This window comes from Herpailurus yagouaroundi, unplaced genomic scaffold, assembly GCF_014898765.1.
Source record: "Herpailurus yagouaroundi ecotype Mexico unplaced genomic scaffold, PumYag 181, whole genome shotgun sequence".
Taxonomy (NCBI): Eukaryota; Metazoa; Chordata; class Mammalia; order Carnivora; family Felidae; genus Herpailurus; species Herpailurus yagouaroundi.
This window is the reverse complement of record NW_024412412.1, coordinates 24100124-24119057: the sequence shown is the minus strand read 5'-3', so window position 1 is coordinate 24119057 and position 18934 is coordinate 24100124. Positions and strand designations below refer to the sequence as shown.

Sequence of the window (18934 nt, the reverse complement as noted above, 5' to 3'; positions counted from 1 at the left end):
CAAGACAAATTTATTTTGCCTGGGTATGTGTTTACTTGTTTGTTTATTTCTGTCATAAGAAGAAATGTCCTTGGGAAAGGGACCATAGAAATCACACATATACAATTACATCCTCAATACTTAGCATGCTGCTGAAAAAAAAGCATTTACTAGGTATTTACTGAGTGGGTAAATAAATCTTCATAATAAACATGATACTAGCTTGTGTATTTACCTCACAAGAGGTAATGCCCTGTAAATCATAAAATGGATTATGTAGGGAGGTTTATAGAATATAAGTATATAAGATATTTGCCTGGAAATTCTCCCTTAGTATATCTAACCTTGGTTAGATGTTTACTTTCATCACTAATTTAGGACTTAACAGTGACATAATTTATTGAAGGACAATACCATTGCCTTAGGAACCTACATTTTGGGCTTTTGCCACCAATGTATCACATAAGTAACTTACAACTGCCTAAATTTTCATTTTTATGATCTAAAACATAAGTAGGGTGACCATTTACAAACTGTCCACCCATTCATTCATCAAATATTTGCTGAGTGCTCACTATGAGTGCTGTAATGTTCTAGAGGTTTGAGAAATTTCAGTGATCAAACAGAACAGTACCTGCCCTCATGGAGCTTTTAACCCAGGTAATAAAATTCTATGAAAATCTCTCCCAGTACCATCCTCACCATCCAGGTGGTATGTCACTTCTGTGTCAGTGTGGATACAAAAGTGCTTTTATATACAAGCCATACAAAAATTCATTTGAGATTAGCATTTGAGGTTTGTGATTTGGATATTCATGGGTGGACTCCATGGGCTTTTTCCTAAAGTTGATTTGTATGACATCTGACTAGATGCAAAGCAGTGATTGAAGATGTACACACACACACACACACACACACACACACACACACACATGCACACACACTTTTAAAAGTGGGTTTTGCTATTATGTCTACTCTGAGATTTTATCTATCATCTATCTATCTATCTATCTATCTATCTATCTATCTATCTATTTTTAATTCAGAGAGAAAGAATGTGCAGGAACAGAGGAGAGGGGAAGAAGGAGACGGAAAGAGAGAGAGAATCTTAAGCAGGCTCCACTCTCAGCACAGAGCCCAATGTGGGACTTGAGGCTACAACCCTAGGATCATGACCTGAGCCGAAATCAAGAGTCAGATGCTCAACTGACAGAGGCAGTTGCTTTAAAAAAGCAAACCGGGAGCCCCAAGGTTTGCGCTTTTAAAAATTAATTTTCCACATTGTGAAGAATACATTTATTCTGTAGAGTGAGACTGGTTGTACAAAAAACACTATGGTTAATTTCATTCACCGCCTCTCTTACCACAACTCATTTTTTTGTGCCACAAATCACAAGTGTTCTGTGTATAGTTTCAAAATATAAATCTAGGTATAGGTACTTCTATGCTGTGGACATCCATCTTTGAAAATATTTAAAATTAATTACATCTTTTTTTCTGAGCAATATGTTCTAATTCTGTTTACAGTGTAGGTCATGGACTAAGGACTGCATGCAATTACATCCAGCACATGGTTCTTAAAAGCACACAAAGATTCTATTTAAGTTGGTAAAATTAATTACATGTAATTCATTCACTAAAAAATGTTTTTTTAATTAAATAAAATCAATATGAATGTAAGAAACAGCACAAGCCTTCACAATATTGTAGTTCAATACACCATGAAGATATATTGGTTGAATTTTAATTCAGATTGTTACAATATTTTTATAAAATAACATATAATGTTACACATGTTATATATAATATGTTATAAAATAGCAGATATAATCTATAAATATACATTATAAATATATCATACATAAATATATTTATATTATATATATAAATAATACATAATTAATGTTTATATGTTTAAAAGTTGATGACAAGATATGCTTTTATTTGCTTGGCTGAGCCTAAATTTCTGTGAACCATAGCATAAAAAAAGAATAACCATTAACATTATGTAATTTCAGGACCATGTAAGTATATTAAAATAATTACTGCTTTACTAAATTTTTTAAGAAGACAGAAAAGTCCATTTTAAAAGTCAATAAGAATTTCATCTAATTTAGTAGAGAGATAGACTTGGGTTAGAAGTAAGGCATCATTATGTCATAGTTTACAACATTTCTATCTACTTTTCTCTTACTGTAATCACAGAAATGTTGAGGTTCTCCCCCTAGCATTCATCCCTCCTCTTCTGTGAGTCCACTAAATTTCCCCTCAGAATTCAATTTTTATATATCTGTATTAAAACTTTACTATGATAAAAATAGCAATCTTGTTACTAAAACCAGAAACATATAGCTAGGAGGGGTAATGAACAATTCTCTATGTTGTATTCATGTAGTATCGATATATTATTATGTTATACTGATTTGTTAAAATATAATTAGGTGAGCTGAATCAAAACAACTATCGGGGCGCCTGGCTGGCTGAGTCAGAAGAATATGCAACGTTTGATGGTGAGGTTGTGAGTTTGAGAAATCACATAAATAAATAAATAAATAAATAAATAAATAAACAAACAAACAAAATAAGTTAATTAATTAAAAAAAACCAAGTTACTTTTCATTAAACAAAATGTAATGCATTTAAGTGCATCATCTTCCCTGAAAAATTACACTATAATTTCTGCATTATATATCAGCTCAGTGACATCTCTGTGAGTTAGAACCATGGCTTATGCATGACCTTTTACATAATATCCACTCATTACTAAGTAAAATATACATATACATGATAAAAGTGTATATGATAAAACTGATAGAAACTCTTTCAATCATCTAAAGAAGTACAATCCTCAGCAATTTATAAATCTAATACGAAACCCTTTTTTTAGGTAAAAATTAGTACCACGAAACTACCTCTTTGCAAAAACAACTGACATTTAACGCTTTATAAAGCTCCTTTGTTGTGTTCCTCTCTCCAAAGATCTATATGTAAGAAAATTATTTCCTTGAATAAATTGTTGCTTTCCACTCTCTTCTCTACATGCCCTCCTTATAGTCTTTTGTATTATATTCCTGTGTTCCAAGACTTTGAAAGCTAGTGTCTAATTTCACAACATAGCAGTACTCTCTCTCTTACAGCTTATTCTTGCTGAGAACACAAAGGGGAGAAACTTACTTGGTAAGTAGGAATAAGACATATAAATTTTGTGTGAGGGTAAGTAAGTAGGTGTAATATTATTCTGTACAATATAGTAATATAAACATGTTTTCTTTTTGGAGGAAAATAACCTCATCTTTGACTCAAATATTTGTCCTTCAAAATCAACGAAACTCCTGTGGCAGGCATATCATAGTATTCTGGACTTGACCTGCTTTTTGGCTGTGACTCTAGGAAACCTGTCTGCCTTCTTTGCTACCCTTGAAGCAAAGCACGTGGGAGACTCAGGAAGAAAAGCAATGGTAATGTTAAGAGGACCTGAAGTCCCCTGTTCATGATTCTTCTATGCACACCTTCTTTTTTCCTAGGTCCTGGTTGAAACCTTGCTAACGGTTTTAGAGAAATAATGCAAAATGTCCTTCTTATTTCCATGCTTTTGTCACAGGCAGTGCAAGTGACTAAGGTAAAAAAAAAAAAAATCCCTTTCTTCTCATTTCTGTTGTGTCTACTTTTGTTTATCTCAAATATTTACTGATTACCTACGATGTACCCAGCTCTTCGCTGTTAACTGGGTAAACAAGGGACAAACTTTCTCTTCTTCTTTTTTTTTTTTTTAATTTTTTTTTAACGTTTATTTATTTTTTTGGGACAGAGAGAGACAGAGCATCAACGGGGGAGGGGCAGAGAGAGAGGGAGACACAGAATCGGAAACAGGCTCCAGGCTCTGAGCCACCAGCCCAGAGCCGACGCGGGGCTCGAACTCACGGACCGCGAGATCGTGACCTGGCTGAAGTCGGACGCCCAACCGACTGCGCCACCCAGGCGCCCCCAAACTTTCTCTTCTTAACGAGTTCATAACCTACCACATAAAGCTAGACAATTAACCACATAAATAAAAAAACAACAACAACAAAACACAGAGAATGTTACCAGTAATAAGTGGCTGTAGTAGAAACTTCTTTTACAAAGCAGAAGTTATACTGATGCGAAGATACTGTTGTTATATACATATAAGGTGTATGTAAATAAGGCACTTCAGATACTCATTCTTTCACATCTACTAAGTTGTAGTGGAAACAGTAGTCAAGGGCAGCAGCAGCTAGCCCCTACTGGCTTCATCATGCCGGACTCTGTTCTGAACACATTACATGTATGAGCTCACCCACTTCTGTGGCTTAAAATAAAATCACCCATAAAAGAATCAGGAAATAAAGTGGTTGTAAGACGGACAGTGCACCCCCCTGTTTGAGTTCAAATAGTTAAATCTGTCAAACACTTTCTGCTTGACTTGGCAAATCAATCCATCTCTGTACCACGATTTGTCTTCATCTGCAAATGGGGTAATAATACATAATCTGTGAGCTTTTTATAACCAATTGATGAGACAATATATACAAAACGCTTAGATTAGTATCTAGCCTTTGCTGAAGGCACTCGTAGCGCTTGCTTTTATTATTTATTCCTCACTGTAATTATAGTATTCTACTAATAATAGTTCTAGCTACTATCATTTCTGTTTTGCAAAAGAATAAATTCCATCAAAGAAAGATAAGTCACTTGCTTTAAATCACACAGGTAATAAATGACAGATCAAATATTTGAACCCAAGCAATTTGGGTCTAGATAGAATCTTCCTTGTCAACTGCTATGAGATACTACCTCTCTGATGGTGATTAAATTCTAGGCTTTTTACAGTCAGATCAAAATGTGAAAATAAATTTGAAAAACAGGTGAAGAAAGTATGATTTGAGATTAAACACTGTAGTCTCTAAAGGGACTGATACATACACTGTCTTAGAGGATAAGATGTGCCCTCCACAATGTCATCATCCACGTTTCACTAAGAGTCTGGTCCATTTTGTTTCATTTTGCTTTCTCAGGTTCTAGACAAGAGTACATAATCCTGAACTTCTCTCTGCACACACATTTTAGAATGTATCACCTATAAGAATCTCCCTATTTGCTACACTGAAAGGGAACGAAGTTAATGATTCTTATTGTTCAGTGTCAATGGCCTGAAGATGGCATGTCAGGTCTTGAATTGATACGGTTTAAAGTCAGGTAAGGTTTCTTATCCTCACTGACAGAAATTTTACTACTTTGCAGTAAACTTGCATCATCCTCACATTCTCGATCTTCCTTTTCCTCTACCTCCAAGCAGCTGTGTTAGAAGCACCTCTTAAATATACCTTTTCCTGTCATTTCCTGTGACCACCTCTGAAATAGACTCATAACTCACATCACAATAACCACTTTTCCTTACATTGATTCTTCATATGCAGTGTTATATTTCTTTTTTTTTTTTAAATTTTTTAATGGATGTCTACAATTTTGAGACAGAGAGAGACAGAGCGCGAGTGCGGGAGGGGCAGAGAAAGAGGGAGACACAGAATCCAAAGCAGGCTCCAGGCTCTGAGCTGTTAGCACAGAGCCCAAGTCGCAGGGCTCAAACTCAGGGACTGTGAGATCATGGCATGAGCTGAAGTCAGACGCTTGACCAACTGAGCCGCCCAGGCACCCCTGCAGTGTTATATTTCTAAACCATTTTAAAAAAATATTCGCGTGCTTGAATTAAAACAAAACAAAATAAAACACTTATTGATTCCTCATTCCCAGCTTGGAAAAAATTCACATTCATAACATGTAAGGTACTTTAGAATATGATCCATTTCTGCTTTTAGCTGTCTTTCCTACTACTCCCCCATGTAAGAATGACCCACATTTCCCATGTTTCTGAAAATATGCTACTTCTGTGTATTCTCATCTTCTGTTCCCTAAGCCTGAAATTCTTTTCCACTTCTCCATAAAACTGTCAAAATTATAGATATTTTTCAAGTTTCAGATCAAAGTTGCATCCTTTGTGAAGGATTCCTGCTCTCCCAGAATTAAAATTCCCCTCCCGCTCTCTGATTTCACAATGAGCGTTGATGTCTATCACGGTACTTGTCACAAGATATTTGCTTTGCTTTGTTTTGATCATTCCTTTGTTTATATTCTGTTAGACTGGACTGTCCTGAAAGCACAAGTGTGTTGTCATTTTCTTTTACGCATGCAGCCTTTTGAAAGCTTGGTTTGTTTCATGCTTGGCACCTAGTTCATGTTCAATAAATGTCTGTTGACTGAATGAACTGAGCTGAACACATTTACAACATAATGCACTCAGGCTACCTATGTTTACCTGGATTTCTGTTCAGGCCACACAGAATTTACCAAACTCTTGCTACTTTTTTTTTTTTTTTTTTGGCCCAGAGCAAGGTTTCCAAAACGCCATGTAAGTGGAACAAGTCATATCACATTATGATTTGATTTCTATTCATTATCTCTGTGTGCAAGGCAGACTTTACCTCCTGTCCTTAAGCACTGGACCTGATGCTTCTTAGCTTCTTAAGAAGCTGAAAAAAAGGTCATTTTTTAATTCTTTAGTTAACCATACAATTACTTGAAATTTTATTTCCTTCAGAATGTAAAGCATTCAGCTGTTGGAATTTGTACTTTAAAGAAGGCAGAAGTATTGATCATGAAAAGGAATATATCTACAGATGTTTAAGTGACTCCCTTAAATTCTCAGTGCTCACATTTTAACCTGAATGTGAAATAGTAAAGGGGAGAGAGCATTTATTCAATAATTAGCTGTTCTGTGTTTCTATTCCCACATTTTTATTGAGAATTCTCCACTTTCATTAATTCTTTGTTATAAATTCTCAAGTCATTGAGGTCACTACACAGAATATCTTGTGTGAATGATCTATGACTTCTGATGGCCCTTGTGGCTCTTTCCTGCCTCTTTAAAGCTGCATAGTAAAGAGAGTGGTAAGAACATACTCCTCCTGAGGGCCTCCTTATCTTATCTCAATTGCTATTGATGAATGCACCTTCAGAATAATGACACAGGGAGCAGTTTTGCACAGAGTTCTATTTACATTGAATCTTTGGTAATCTGCCACTTCCTATTATCATTCAAAATACTCCAACTCAACTTTTACCCAAGTGTAGGCTTAGAAAGTGAACACTTCTTGAATCAGCATCCCAAAAGGGAAAAGTATTATGTCTACCTAAAGCAATAAAGATCCGGATCAATGAAAGGCCATTGTTATTTTAACCAGATGACATTAAATTCCCAGAGATGCCTCTTTTCCTTTCAGGTGACATTGGCTGAACCAGGGAAATAATCTCCTCTTTTTACTTCTTTGTTGAGTTTCCACTTTGTCCCTTCAGTCTTTCTTCAGGCTGATCTTGCCCTTGTACTAGTTCATGGGCGCCAACCTGTTCACTCTCTGCCCAATTCAGAGCCTGAATGAGGTATCCTACAACTGATGGGAGAGAGGCGACTGGGTATTGCCTCGTTAGAATGCACACATTGTACTCACTTTAATGGGCAGAAAGAAACTTTAGAGTGTATGTAAGTATCTTTTGTTTAACCAGTTCACATGCCCTTAAAAAATAAAGGGATTAATTCTTTTAAATCATTTATTCATATGGAACAAGGAATAATTTAAGTCTTCTAGAAATGGAACTACCCAATCATGAATCAGGAGGTATTTCAGAAAAGCACTGTACAAAGCCTCTTCCACCTCTTTCACAATAAAATGCTACAGGCTATGCCATGTATGTATTTGTATATTAAACAGACTTTATCTTATATAAATGTAAGAGATGAGGAAAAATAGAGAGTTAAGTAAGGAGCTCAATTAAATTATTTTTCTTTTATCTTGCTTGAAATTAGAATTAAAGAAAAGATAAGAAATCTGTGGAATCTAAAAATCTAAAAAGTGCAGCACACCTAACCAAAAATTCATTTTTCTCAGATAAGATGTATGTAATTTACCAAGAAATGCCTATGTTGAGTAAAGGAATAGGGATAGAGGAGTTAAAAGAAAAAGAATTTATTGGATTATTTCCCATAGAAATATCTCCATTCATATTAGTTAAGTTTCTTCTAGTTAAAATAACAACAACTACAACAACCACAAATCTTTCTCTTCAAATCTAGTTGGCTTGTGAAGCGCGTCAAGTATCTGAAATATTAGGACCAAATTGTTAGTTGATTGTGTGTGTGTGTGTGTGTGTGTGTGTGTGTGTGTGTGTATGTGCGTGTGCATCTATGCTGTTACTGAATTTCTGCAGAAACAGATGAGGGAAATCAGCAACATAATGATTACGACAAAATTATTCCATAATAACAAAAGATAATGGAATGACAAAACAGGTAATAAGAATAACAACTGGTTATAAAGTTAAATACGTACATCATGGTTATAGTACTTGTGATGGTTACTTTTATATATCAACTTAATGGGGCTATGGAGTACCCTGATATCTGGTTAAACATTATTCTGGCTGTGTCTGTCAGGGTGTTTTTGAATGAGATTAAAATTAAAGTTGGTAGACTGAATAAAGCAGATTGCCCTCCCCAGTGTGGGTTCACCTCATCCATCCACCGAAGACCTGAATAGAACAAAAAAGGCTGGGTAAGAGAATTTGCTCTCTCTGCCTGACTGTCTTTGAGCTAGGACATCAGCCTTCTCCTGCTTTCTGACTCAGACTCAGACTGGAATTTTACTCTTGGTTCTGAGGCCTTTGGACTTGGACTAGCCTCTCCTGGGTCTCCAGCTTTCTGACTGCAAAGCCTAGGACCTCTCAGCGTCCATAACTGCGTGGATAATTCCTTATAATAAATATATAATCATATATATTTATAATATGACATAATTATAATAGTATCATAAAATATTATATATATGTGTGTGTGTATATATATACATACACATAAATATAATAGATATAGAGGGAGACACAAAGAAAACCTATATATAGGTTACAATTTTTGTGTAGATAATTTTTGTATTTCTGTTAACCCATGAGAAACTATATATAGATTCTCTGGAGAACCCAGACTAATATAGCACCCTATTAATTACCAAAGGAACATGGTAAAAATATCTAAATGGATATTAAGCAACAAACTGACCCTTCAGATAACATTTATTATGTTTGTACAATAGTATGTATGATTTTCTATGCTTTGAAGCATTTTGTTAATTATGATTATACCTTTGCTGTATCTGATAAGTTAATTGTGCAAAAAGTATAAGAATAAATCCTTTCTCAATTTGTGTAATCATTACTTTGAAACAGGTAGCGATTTTTATCCTTTCTCTGTCAACTAAATAAAAGGGTAGAAAGTATTCCTGGGATTACTTTTTCAAATAACTACAGCACTTTCAAATTCCTGACTTTTTTTTTTCATGCTAAAATAACACAAGCAATAATCCTTGGTCTCTTTTCAGGAAAGTCTAATGATGACAGGTTTGAGGGCTAGAAGAAATGTAAAATTAATTCTATTTTTAGATATATAAAAATGGTAACTATAGCATCTGTGGTCAGCGAACATTTAGAATATGTCAGACCAATTAGCACATGACACGACTAGAGAAATTACTCTAACCTGACACTTAGAAATTTGTAAAGCTCACACAAATCAACTCCGGATCTTTCTACACTCAGACTGGGGTGAAGCCTGAGATTCTTCATGCCTAACAAGCTCCCAAGTGAGTCTATGGTACTGCTGTGCAGATGACTGAATAGTATAGGACCTGTTTGGGTGAGGTGTAGGAATGGAGAGAGACTTACAAAGAACTGCTTACTAGAAGCTTCTGCATCTGCAGGGTGGCCTGAACCCACAGATCAAGCAGAAAACTGCAGCTGCCTGAAAAAAAATTTTTTGAACCATTCCCCATAGCATGGCAAGCCTATGTTTAACCCACAGATTTATAAATTAGGACATGTTTGCCCTCTACTTCCCAACCTCCATGGAAAATACTGTTCACCAACCCGTGTCCACTTTTTCCTGTGCATATGGCAGTTAGGCTACATTTTCTAGTCTTTCTTGTAGGTAGGTCTGGCCATACAACCAAAGTTGTAGTCAAAGAAATAGAGGCTGATATAAAAGTTTGCAGGCCTGGACTACAAAAGCCTGTCATGTGCTAACTTCTCTGTATGAGGCCCCAGGTGTTATGGGAAGACACACAGAGAGGACCTGGGCTGCTGAATGTCTATACAGATCTGAGACACCAGTCCTAACAACACCACCAGACTGTGAGGTGAGAGAGACATAATTTTTCTACTTAAACTAACCCATGAGATACCAAAGTTATCTATTACAGAAGTGTGCCTATTCTGATACAATACCCTTCCTTCTCTTCTACAAGGAGTTGACAGCCCCAGTATTTTCACCCAAGGCCTCCTCACTGCACTGACCTGTGCAAGGCCTCCCTCCCTGTCTTAAGTGTTCTCCATACTCCTCTCCTTCAATAATCATGCTGACATTTCTCATAACACTGATATACTCTCAGAACATTATTAGGCTACAAATTGAACTGTTAAATGATATACTTAAATGTGATGATGTTTAACAATGTATTTTTCTCTCAGGAGTAATTAATCAAATTGGCTTCAGCTGGAAGAGAAATCTACAAACTTTTTCTTAAAGGGCCAGATAGTAAATACTTTAGACTCTGTAGACCATGCAGTTGCTGTTGGAACTATTCAACACTGCTTCCGTAGCTTAAAAGTAGCCACAAACAAGACATGAATGGCCATGTCATGTCTGTTTTGTAGTAAAAGCTTACTAACAAAAAAGAGGCGCCCATTTACACACACTGGAAAGTGACTTCTGATCTAAAGAATGAATCTGACGAATTTCAGACCTCAAAGTTATAGCAACTATTTACCCAATGTTTTTCAAAATAATGTTATCATCTAACAGTTTTATTTTTGAATGATTTTTAAATAAATACATATAGTGTTAACTTTGTATGCATTTTTAATATAAGAATTCATATAAAAAGAATTTAGTTAAAAAAGTGTAAGTATTATAAATCTAGGTATAAATTTCACTTTGTAAAATTCTGCTTAGGATACTTCTTAATTCTAGAATCTGATGACTCCTGTCTTTCATCAACTTTGGAAAACAGTCATCCATTATCTCTTCAATAGTGCCTTTACTTCATTCTTTACATCCTTTCCATGAGGAATTTCCATTAGATATGCAATATACCTTCTCTCATTCTATCTGTATGTCTTCTTAACTCTGTCTCCTATTTTCCATCTCCCTATCTCGTTGCTACCGCTGGCTGAGGGCTTCAGCTCTTGTGTATGGACTTCTCATTTCAGCTGTGTTAGTGATCTGTTAAGCTATTCACTGAGTTATCATTTCATTGATATATCTTTTATTAAGAAATTTGGTATTTTTTCACATCGACCGGTCAATTGTATTTGTTTATGTTACTGCTTTTCATTTGCTCTCTCATTATTCCAGTTTGTTTCTTAAGCATTATTAAAGATAATATTTTAATATTCTGTAGCTGAAAATTATAATTGCTGGAGGAGTTTAGAGATCTAAGTGAATGAATCATTGTGTTGAATTTGTCTCCTGTTGCCACATTCCTGCATTGTTTCTTTTTGTTGTTTGTTGTTTAGCTCATGGTTAACATGCAAGAATTTCCAGGAACCTGGAATAAGGAAGCATTCTTCTGGAGAAGATTTGTATTTGCTTCTGCTAGGCACTGGAGGACAGTACTATCTGGGAAGATATGCATTCAAGAAGGCAGGATAACATTTACAAATTCTCACAGGATACAGTATTTATAGCCATAATGGCCTGATGTTCCTTAGGCTGTTCAGATGGCTATTTATTCCCATGGGTTGAAGTTTTACGTACTGTTAAACTGTTACCTTGGGAAACTCTGATTTCAGCCTTCACATCCTACTGTTTTTTCAACTCTGTTTATTTTTTTTTTTTTGTTTTGTGTTGTTTTGTTTTGGGGGGATTTTTTTGGACTTATGGTTCCTCTATTACCTTTTTCAAAGGAAAAACTTCAATTATATACATCTTTTTGAAACTTACGACACATGCAGGTTGCCAGTGGGACTTTATTTCACAACACAGAGTCTGCAAATTAATTAGAAGTCAAAGGCCTCATTGTGTACCATTTTTAGATAAAAGTAAATTTATTACTCAAAAAATATAAAGAAGCTTGAAGTATAGAGATGAGGGTTGAGAAGAAATAAAGTAAAATAATCACGCCGATTTTAAGGATAGAATAGAGAGCAACCTGAAGTTAGACAAGTTAGTACCCAGACAGATATATTATCAGAGCCTGCTGGAAAGTAGGTATGCATATGTGTGTAAATGCTCCTGTGTGAAGGAAGGATGTTTGCAAATTCAGAGTTTATAAGTTGCCAGATCACAGGTGAAGTCATAAACAACTACGATACATTGCTATATGATAATAGCAGAGCACATACTTATTCATTTTGGTCTAATCCTTAAAAACAGATTTTAATTCTATTTCCTAGAAAGATCAGTGGAATTCATATATGGAATTCATATATGAATAAATGAATGTTTATCGGTGTCTCAAAGCTTATCCATTCTTCAAAAAATATTTTATCTATTTATTTGTATTTTCATAATAATCTTTTATTTTTAGTTTTTTTTTTTAAGATCTTATTATTATCTATTTTTAGGTAGGCTTCACACCCAGCGTAGAGCCCAATGAGGGGCTTGAACTCATAACCCTGAGATCAAGACCTGAGCTGAGATCAAGAGTTAGATGCTAAACCAACTGAGCCACTCAAGCACCCCCCAAAAAGTACTTTTTAAATCACAAAGAAAAAGTTGTTTTGCAAAATGAGCTATCTCTATTAAAACTGTAGAAACAGTTAAAAGCTTCTAAATGTAATAAATTAACTGTTAATATTAGTGAATATTGGACTTAAAGGAATTTTTCTATTAAAGCATAGAATTTGTGATATGAGAAATCAGTGAACTCTAGTTGAGACATTATCATAGGATTTTTTGGAGTCACTTTTACACATAAAAAAGTATTACAGTTTTTCTCAGCTGTTCTATTTTCCATAAAGATAAAAGACAGATGCCATTTGAAGAGCAAACACACTGAGGAGGAAAACATAAAATATTTATGTTTTTATTAAGACTGTACTTCTTCCAAAAAGATATTAAGTGTGTTATAAACTTAAACACAATGTTAAATTGGGCACTAAAATTTACAAACAGAACTAAAGGCCTTCTAAAACATGAGAAATAAATGTGTCCGGACCCATATCTTGCTGCTCTGTTGCAACAAGCTTGTGCTACAGTTGAACCCTGAATTTTACTTTGCTTTTCTAGCAGTTAAGGCAAAAAAAAATGTTATGTTATAAAATTGTCATTGCCTGAGAAATGCAAGCGGAGAAATATTTAGGGAGGGATATTTTCCATTACTATTAGCCTTTAATCTCCAAGAAGTTTAAATGTGTTCATTTGAACCATTTGTTTTCAGGGGCGCCTGGGTGGCTCAGTCAGCTAAGCATCCGATCTTGCTCTCAGGATGGTGACTTCGAGCCTTACAATAAATAAATAAATACAAATAAGTAAATAAAGCATTTGTTTCCAAATTCAGGCCAATCAAATAGAGTGCTGTGCTGTCTTCCCCGAGGCCTGCCTGATTTAGGCACCAGATGTTGAACGCTAAGGAAGAAGTCAGAATTTCTACTTATGTCAGACAATAAGTGAAGCAGTAAAAATAAATGAATGAATCAAGTGTTAAAAATAGACAAGATTTTAAAATCGAATCCAGCTGTTACTTTTTTTTAATCTCCCACCATTAGTATGTCAAAAATAATCTATTGGTACGCATTGATGATTTATATTAATAACACGTAAGATTAAAAACACTCTATTTTATCTTTTCTGCCAAATATATTTACAAGTAGAATGAATGTGTATACCTAACTATGTTAGAAATTTCAGGATGTAATTTAATTTTTTTATCTGTAGGAGGAACTTATAATGCCGGAAATTCATTATTCTAGTATGAATGGTCAATTTAATAAAGCTGTAGAGAGTGTAGAGGACTAATCTGTATTAACATCTACTCACATTTAACACTGTAAAATTCTTCACAATTAAGTAACTATTAATTTTCAAAAAGTTAAAAATAACTTCCTAATCTCTGAAGTGAGGCCATGAACTAGATTCCCTGCCATCATATACCTGTACTGAGTTCCTATTATCTCTCCAACTACAGCCGCTTTTGCTCCCAATTCCAATGGGCATGGAGATGGGAGGAGGGGGGCATCTAACGTGACACTGTCTGTGTCTGAGAGCTAATTCCAGATAATTCTCCCCTCCCCTTTCCTCCTCTCTAATCTTTGAATCTCACATCACCACACTACATAGTCCACAAGTCTTGTTTGCTCTCACTCCTGGAAGTTTCCATCGTTTGGTTCACTCACTGTCGTTCTCTCCTCTTACTACATTCATCATTCTCAGTGCTTTCAGTTACCACATAGATGATTTTCTGATACTCTGAACTATTAAATTCTTGCTTTAAGTTCCCATGATCTTGTCATACACCCTTCAATAGCCTCTCTTGTGGTCATACTAAGACTGTCATTACTTAATAACTGCAACTTTTCCATTAACCTCCACCTCAAGCCTACCGCACCTGTCCTTTCACCTTACTTTTTCTAGTACCTGACATCAGATTTAAAAAAAAAAAAATTCTTCTGGATTTAAAATTAGTATTAACTGATAAAAAACCAATTACATTACAAATTTGCTTTATGATCATCAAAAGGAAAAAAGAAGGATAAATTTATCAGAAATCCTTACCACAACTAAAAATTTTAAGAAGATAATGACAAACTAAGACAAATCTGTCAAAACTTTCAGAAATGTTTCTCTTAATGATTTAGGTAGTTTCTTTTCTCCAATGAGTTTACATCTTTGTGGATAAATATTGCTTATTACTAGAATGAAAAAGGTCTCAGTATGAGATATAATCTACTTTCTAGTGTAATGCATGGACTGAAAGACTTATTCGCATAAATAAGTAAGTAGAAATAAGGAGATCTGGTATACAAAAGATACTTATTTTTCAAAACCTTTTGGAAGGTTATCCAGAAAAACTGCCATCACACTGATTTATCATCAACATTATAACTAAAAATACTGCTAGGTACACCTTCAATTATGCAATAAAGAACTAATCAGAAACCAACTAACATGCAAAATACTCTGTTACCCAGCCTTTACATTTATTAGAGATCACTTTTCAGGGAGCATGCTTAAAAGGCTTTAATTAAACTAATTAAATGATTGTTTATATCTGATTTTTTCTTAAAGAGTTGCTTTGTTTAACACTACATTCTTTGGAATATGCTGGTGGAGTTGATAGATGGTTGTAGCATGTGATACCCAAAATGCTTTCATTTTATCACATGCTACAGTTATATTTTTACCGTTGCCTTGAAGCCAAACATTTGCTTTATTCTATTCATAAAAATGTCTACCATATAGGCCTAATTCTTCGAAAGATATGAAAAATATATGCACGAGACATGGATTTTGCCACACAATCATTGGTTATATTAAACAATATGCCACAAGTGTCTGTTATTGTGATTCCCTTTGCTTTTCTATTATTGGACTCTCCTTTAACTTTATTCGTTTTTTAAAAATTTATTTACTTTGAGAGAGAGACAGGGACAGAGACAGAGACAGAGACAGAGGCAGAAAGGGCATGTGTGGGAGGAGGAGTGGTACCAGAGAGAGGGAGAGAAAAAAATCCCAAGCAGGTCCAGCACAGAGCCGACATGGGGCTTGATCTCAGGAACCATGAGATCAAGACCCGAGCCAAAATAAAGAGCCGGATGCTTAACTAACTGAGCCACTCAGGCATCCCATTATTGGACTCTCCTTTAAAAAAAAATAGGTTCAGGGGCACCTGAGTGGCTCAGTCGGTTAAGTGTTGGACTCTTGGTTTCAGCTCCTGTCATAATCTCCCGGTTTGTGAGGTGGAGATCCACACTGACAGCATTGGTCTCCACACTGACAGTGTGGAGCCTGATTGGGATTCTCTGTTTCTCCGCTCTCTTTACCCATGCTTGTGCTCTCTCTCTCTCTCTGTCTCTCTCAAAATAAACTTAAAAATTAAAAAAATAAATAAATAGATTCAATAATACTCGTGAGGGTGTGGAAAACACGAGGTCCCTAAGTGGAACTTGTTAGCACTCTAGTCACACCATTCTACAGGATAACAGAACTCAATATATCGACTCCCAAGATTACTCACTTCATGCTTCACTTAACATCGCTCTAGAGGTCTGACATGACTTTTTCTTTAAACAATTTTTTTAACATTTATTTATTTATTGAGGAGAGAGAGAGAGAGAGAGAGAGAGAGAGAGAGAGAGAGAGAATGAATGAGCAGGGGAGGGGCAGAGAGAGGGAGTCACAGAATCCGAAGCAGGCTCCTGGCTCTGAGCTGTCAGCACAGAGCCCGAAGTGGGGATCTAACTCACCAGCCGTGAGATCATGACCTGAGCTGAAGTCAGATGCTTAACCGACTGAGCCACCCAGGTGAGGGGACCATGAGTTGTTTTTTTGTTTTGATTTGTTTTTTAATTTAATTTTTTATTTTTTTAAATTTACATCCAAATTAGTTAGCATATAGTGCAACAAGGATTTCAGGAGGGGTACTAAGGAATCGACACCATGAGTTTTTGATACCCAGTTTATGAAAGTCTTTCTCTCTTTCTATCTTGACTCCCTGAAGGTCTTTTAATCCTAAAACAATGCACCTTAAAGAAAGATAAAATGCATATTTTCTAATGAGGAAGACCTGGTTTTGCCTTGAGATTCCTCAAACTCTCCATCAGATAAGAATCACTGTTTTCACACTGCCAAGTTAACCTTACAGCCCACTTGTCTTCTCAATCATGGGAATCCACTCACAGAGGGCAAATTTGAATTGTCATTCTTTCTATGCTTACATCAGAATCTGTGCCATCAGACCATCTGATATTTACTTCTACTATAACCTTATTCAAGGAAATACTTACAGAAAATTGGTTGAAAGGTATGTTCTTCTGGTTACTCTTTATGCGAGGATTTAGCTAGACATATACAGAAAATTATTCACCATTCACTCTCAAAAATCAGTTTAATTTCACTCTATTTAAAAACAGTTTTCCCAATTTTTATCAGGGACACAATGTAAAACCATATTAAATGTGTTTCTATTTTTCCTCAAACTATTTTCACAACATTTACTATTTGGCTCCATGAATTTATGAGATTCTATACAACAAATTTATTTGGCCATTTATGCTAGGAAGAGCTTTGTTTTCTTTAAATAACAGGTTAGGAGCGCCTGGGTGGCACAGTCGGTTAAGCGTCCGACTTCAGCCAGGTCACGATCTCGCGGTCCGTGAGTTCGAGCCCCGCGTCAGGCTCTGGGCTGATGGCTCAGAGCCTGGAGCCTGTTTCCGATTCTGTGTCTCCCTCTCTCTCTGCCCCTCCCCCGTTCATGCTCTGTCTCTCTCTGTCCCAAAAATAAATAAACATTGAAAAAAAAAATTTTTAAATAACAGGTTATGTTACTTTAGAAATTAAAATCACATAATCATGTAGTTTTTCCTTTTATTCTTTTTTTAAAACTTTTTTTTTTAATTTTAAGTAATCTCTACACCCAACATGGGGCTGAACTCAACCCCGAGATCAAGAGTCACATGCTCTACCAACTGAGCCAGTCAGGCACACTTTCCTTTTAATTCTTGAAGGTAAAATGAAAGCTGTAAGATAAAAACTATACAAAAAACTTTATTTTTTCTGATCTTGCCCTACTTATAGTCTAAATTTTTTCAGTCCTACTTTTTTGATATTATATTTTATATGCTGCTACCTTTTGCAAATTTTTGTTATTTTTATTATACTTTCTGAAATGAGTAAGACATAATAGAAAAATAAAGTAATACATAATAGCATAAATCATGCTAATATGCATATGCACATATTTAAAACATGATAATAAATGCTGTGACCATTTTTTTAATGTTTATTTCTGAGACAGACAGAGAGAGAGAGAGAGAGAGAGAGAGAGCATGAATGGGGGAGGGGCAGAAAGAGAGGGAGACACAGAACCAGAAGCAGGCTCCAGGCCCTGAGCTGTCAGCACAGAGCCTGACGCAGTGCTCGAACTCACAAACCATGAGATCATGACCTGAGCCCAAGTCGGTCGCTCAACCGACTGAGCCACCCAGGCACCCCCTAAATGCTGTGACAATTTAAATTCATACAAAGCAATGCCAGAAGTCTAGATTTAAATACAGATAGATAGGTATAGATAAGGATAGATATATCTACCTAACAATTCAAAATCAATAAAAAGATAACTTGCTTCAATATCTTTTAAATAATGATATGGCCGAGGATTTTGGTAACTGGTTGATATAAAAGCCTTGTAGATATTTTGCTTGAAGCTAGGCTTTTAAACTATAAGACACCCAAAGTAGTGAGGTTGTGTTATTCATAAGAAGTACCATTAATTACCAGATCACTTTATATTTTTTGAAAGAAGCACCTTATATCCTAGCAGCAAACGTGGATATCAAGCAATCATTTACGTATCTTAAGATAACTTAGGCAAAATTCTATGTTGTTCACCTAAGAAGATTATAATGGAAATAATTAAAAAGTAGGTATGTTCTTGTGAGGAAGAAAAGGACTTTTTTTTCTTCCAATTGAGAGTTTCTCCGGACACCAAAGTTACACCATTAATCACTAACCTGGCATATTCCGTTACAAATATGGAGCAGTGCATTAGTTCTCTATGCATTGAAAACTTCTACACATGCTGTCTATACCCGTAATCCCTGGAATTCTTCTAATTATGCATTAAAAGAAAATCAAAATCACACTCAAAAGATAGTTCAGAACCTCAGGCTAGCTCTA

General features: G+C 35.4%; 1 protein-coding gene across 7 annotated transcripts in view; it reads right to left on the bottom strand.

Annotated features, from left to right (window-relative positions):
* Positions 1-18934, bottom strand: part of SGCZ (sarcoglycan zeta) — a 1125109-nt gene that overhangs the window by 131743 nt on the left and 974432 nt on the right. The window lies entirely within an intron of this gene.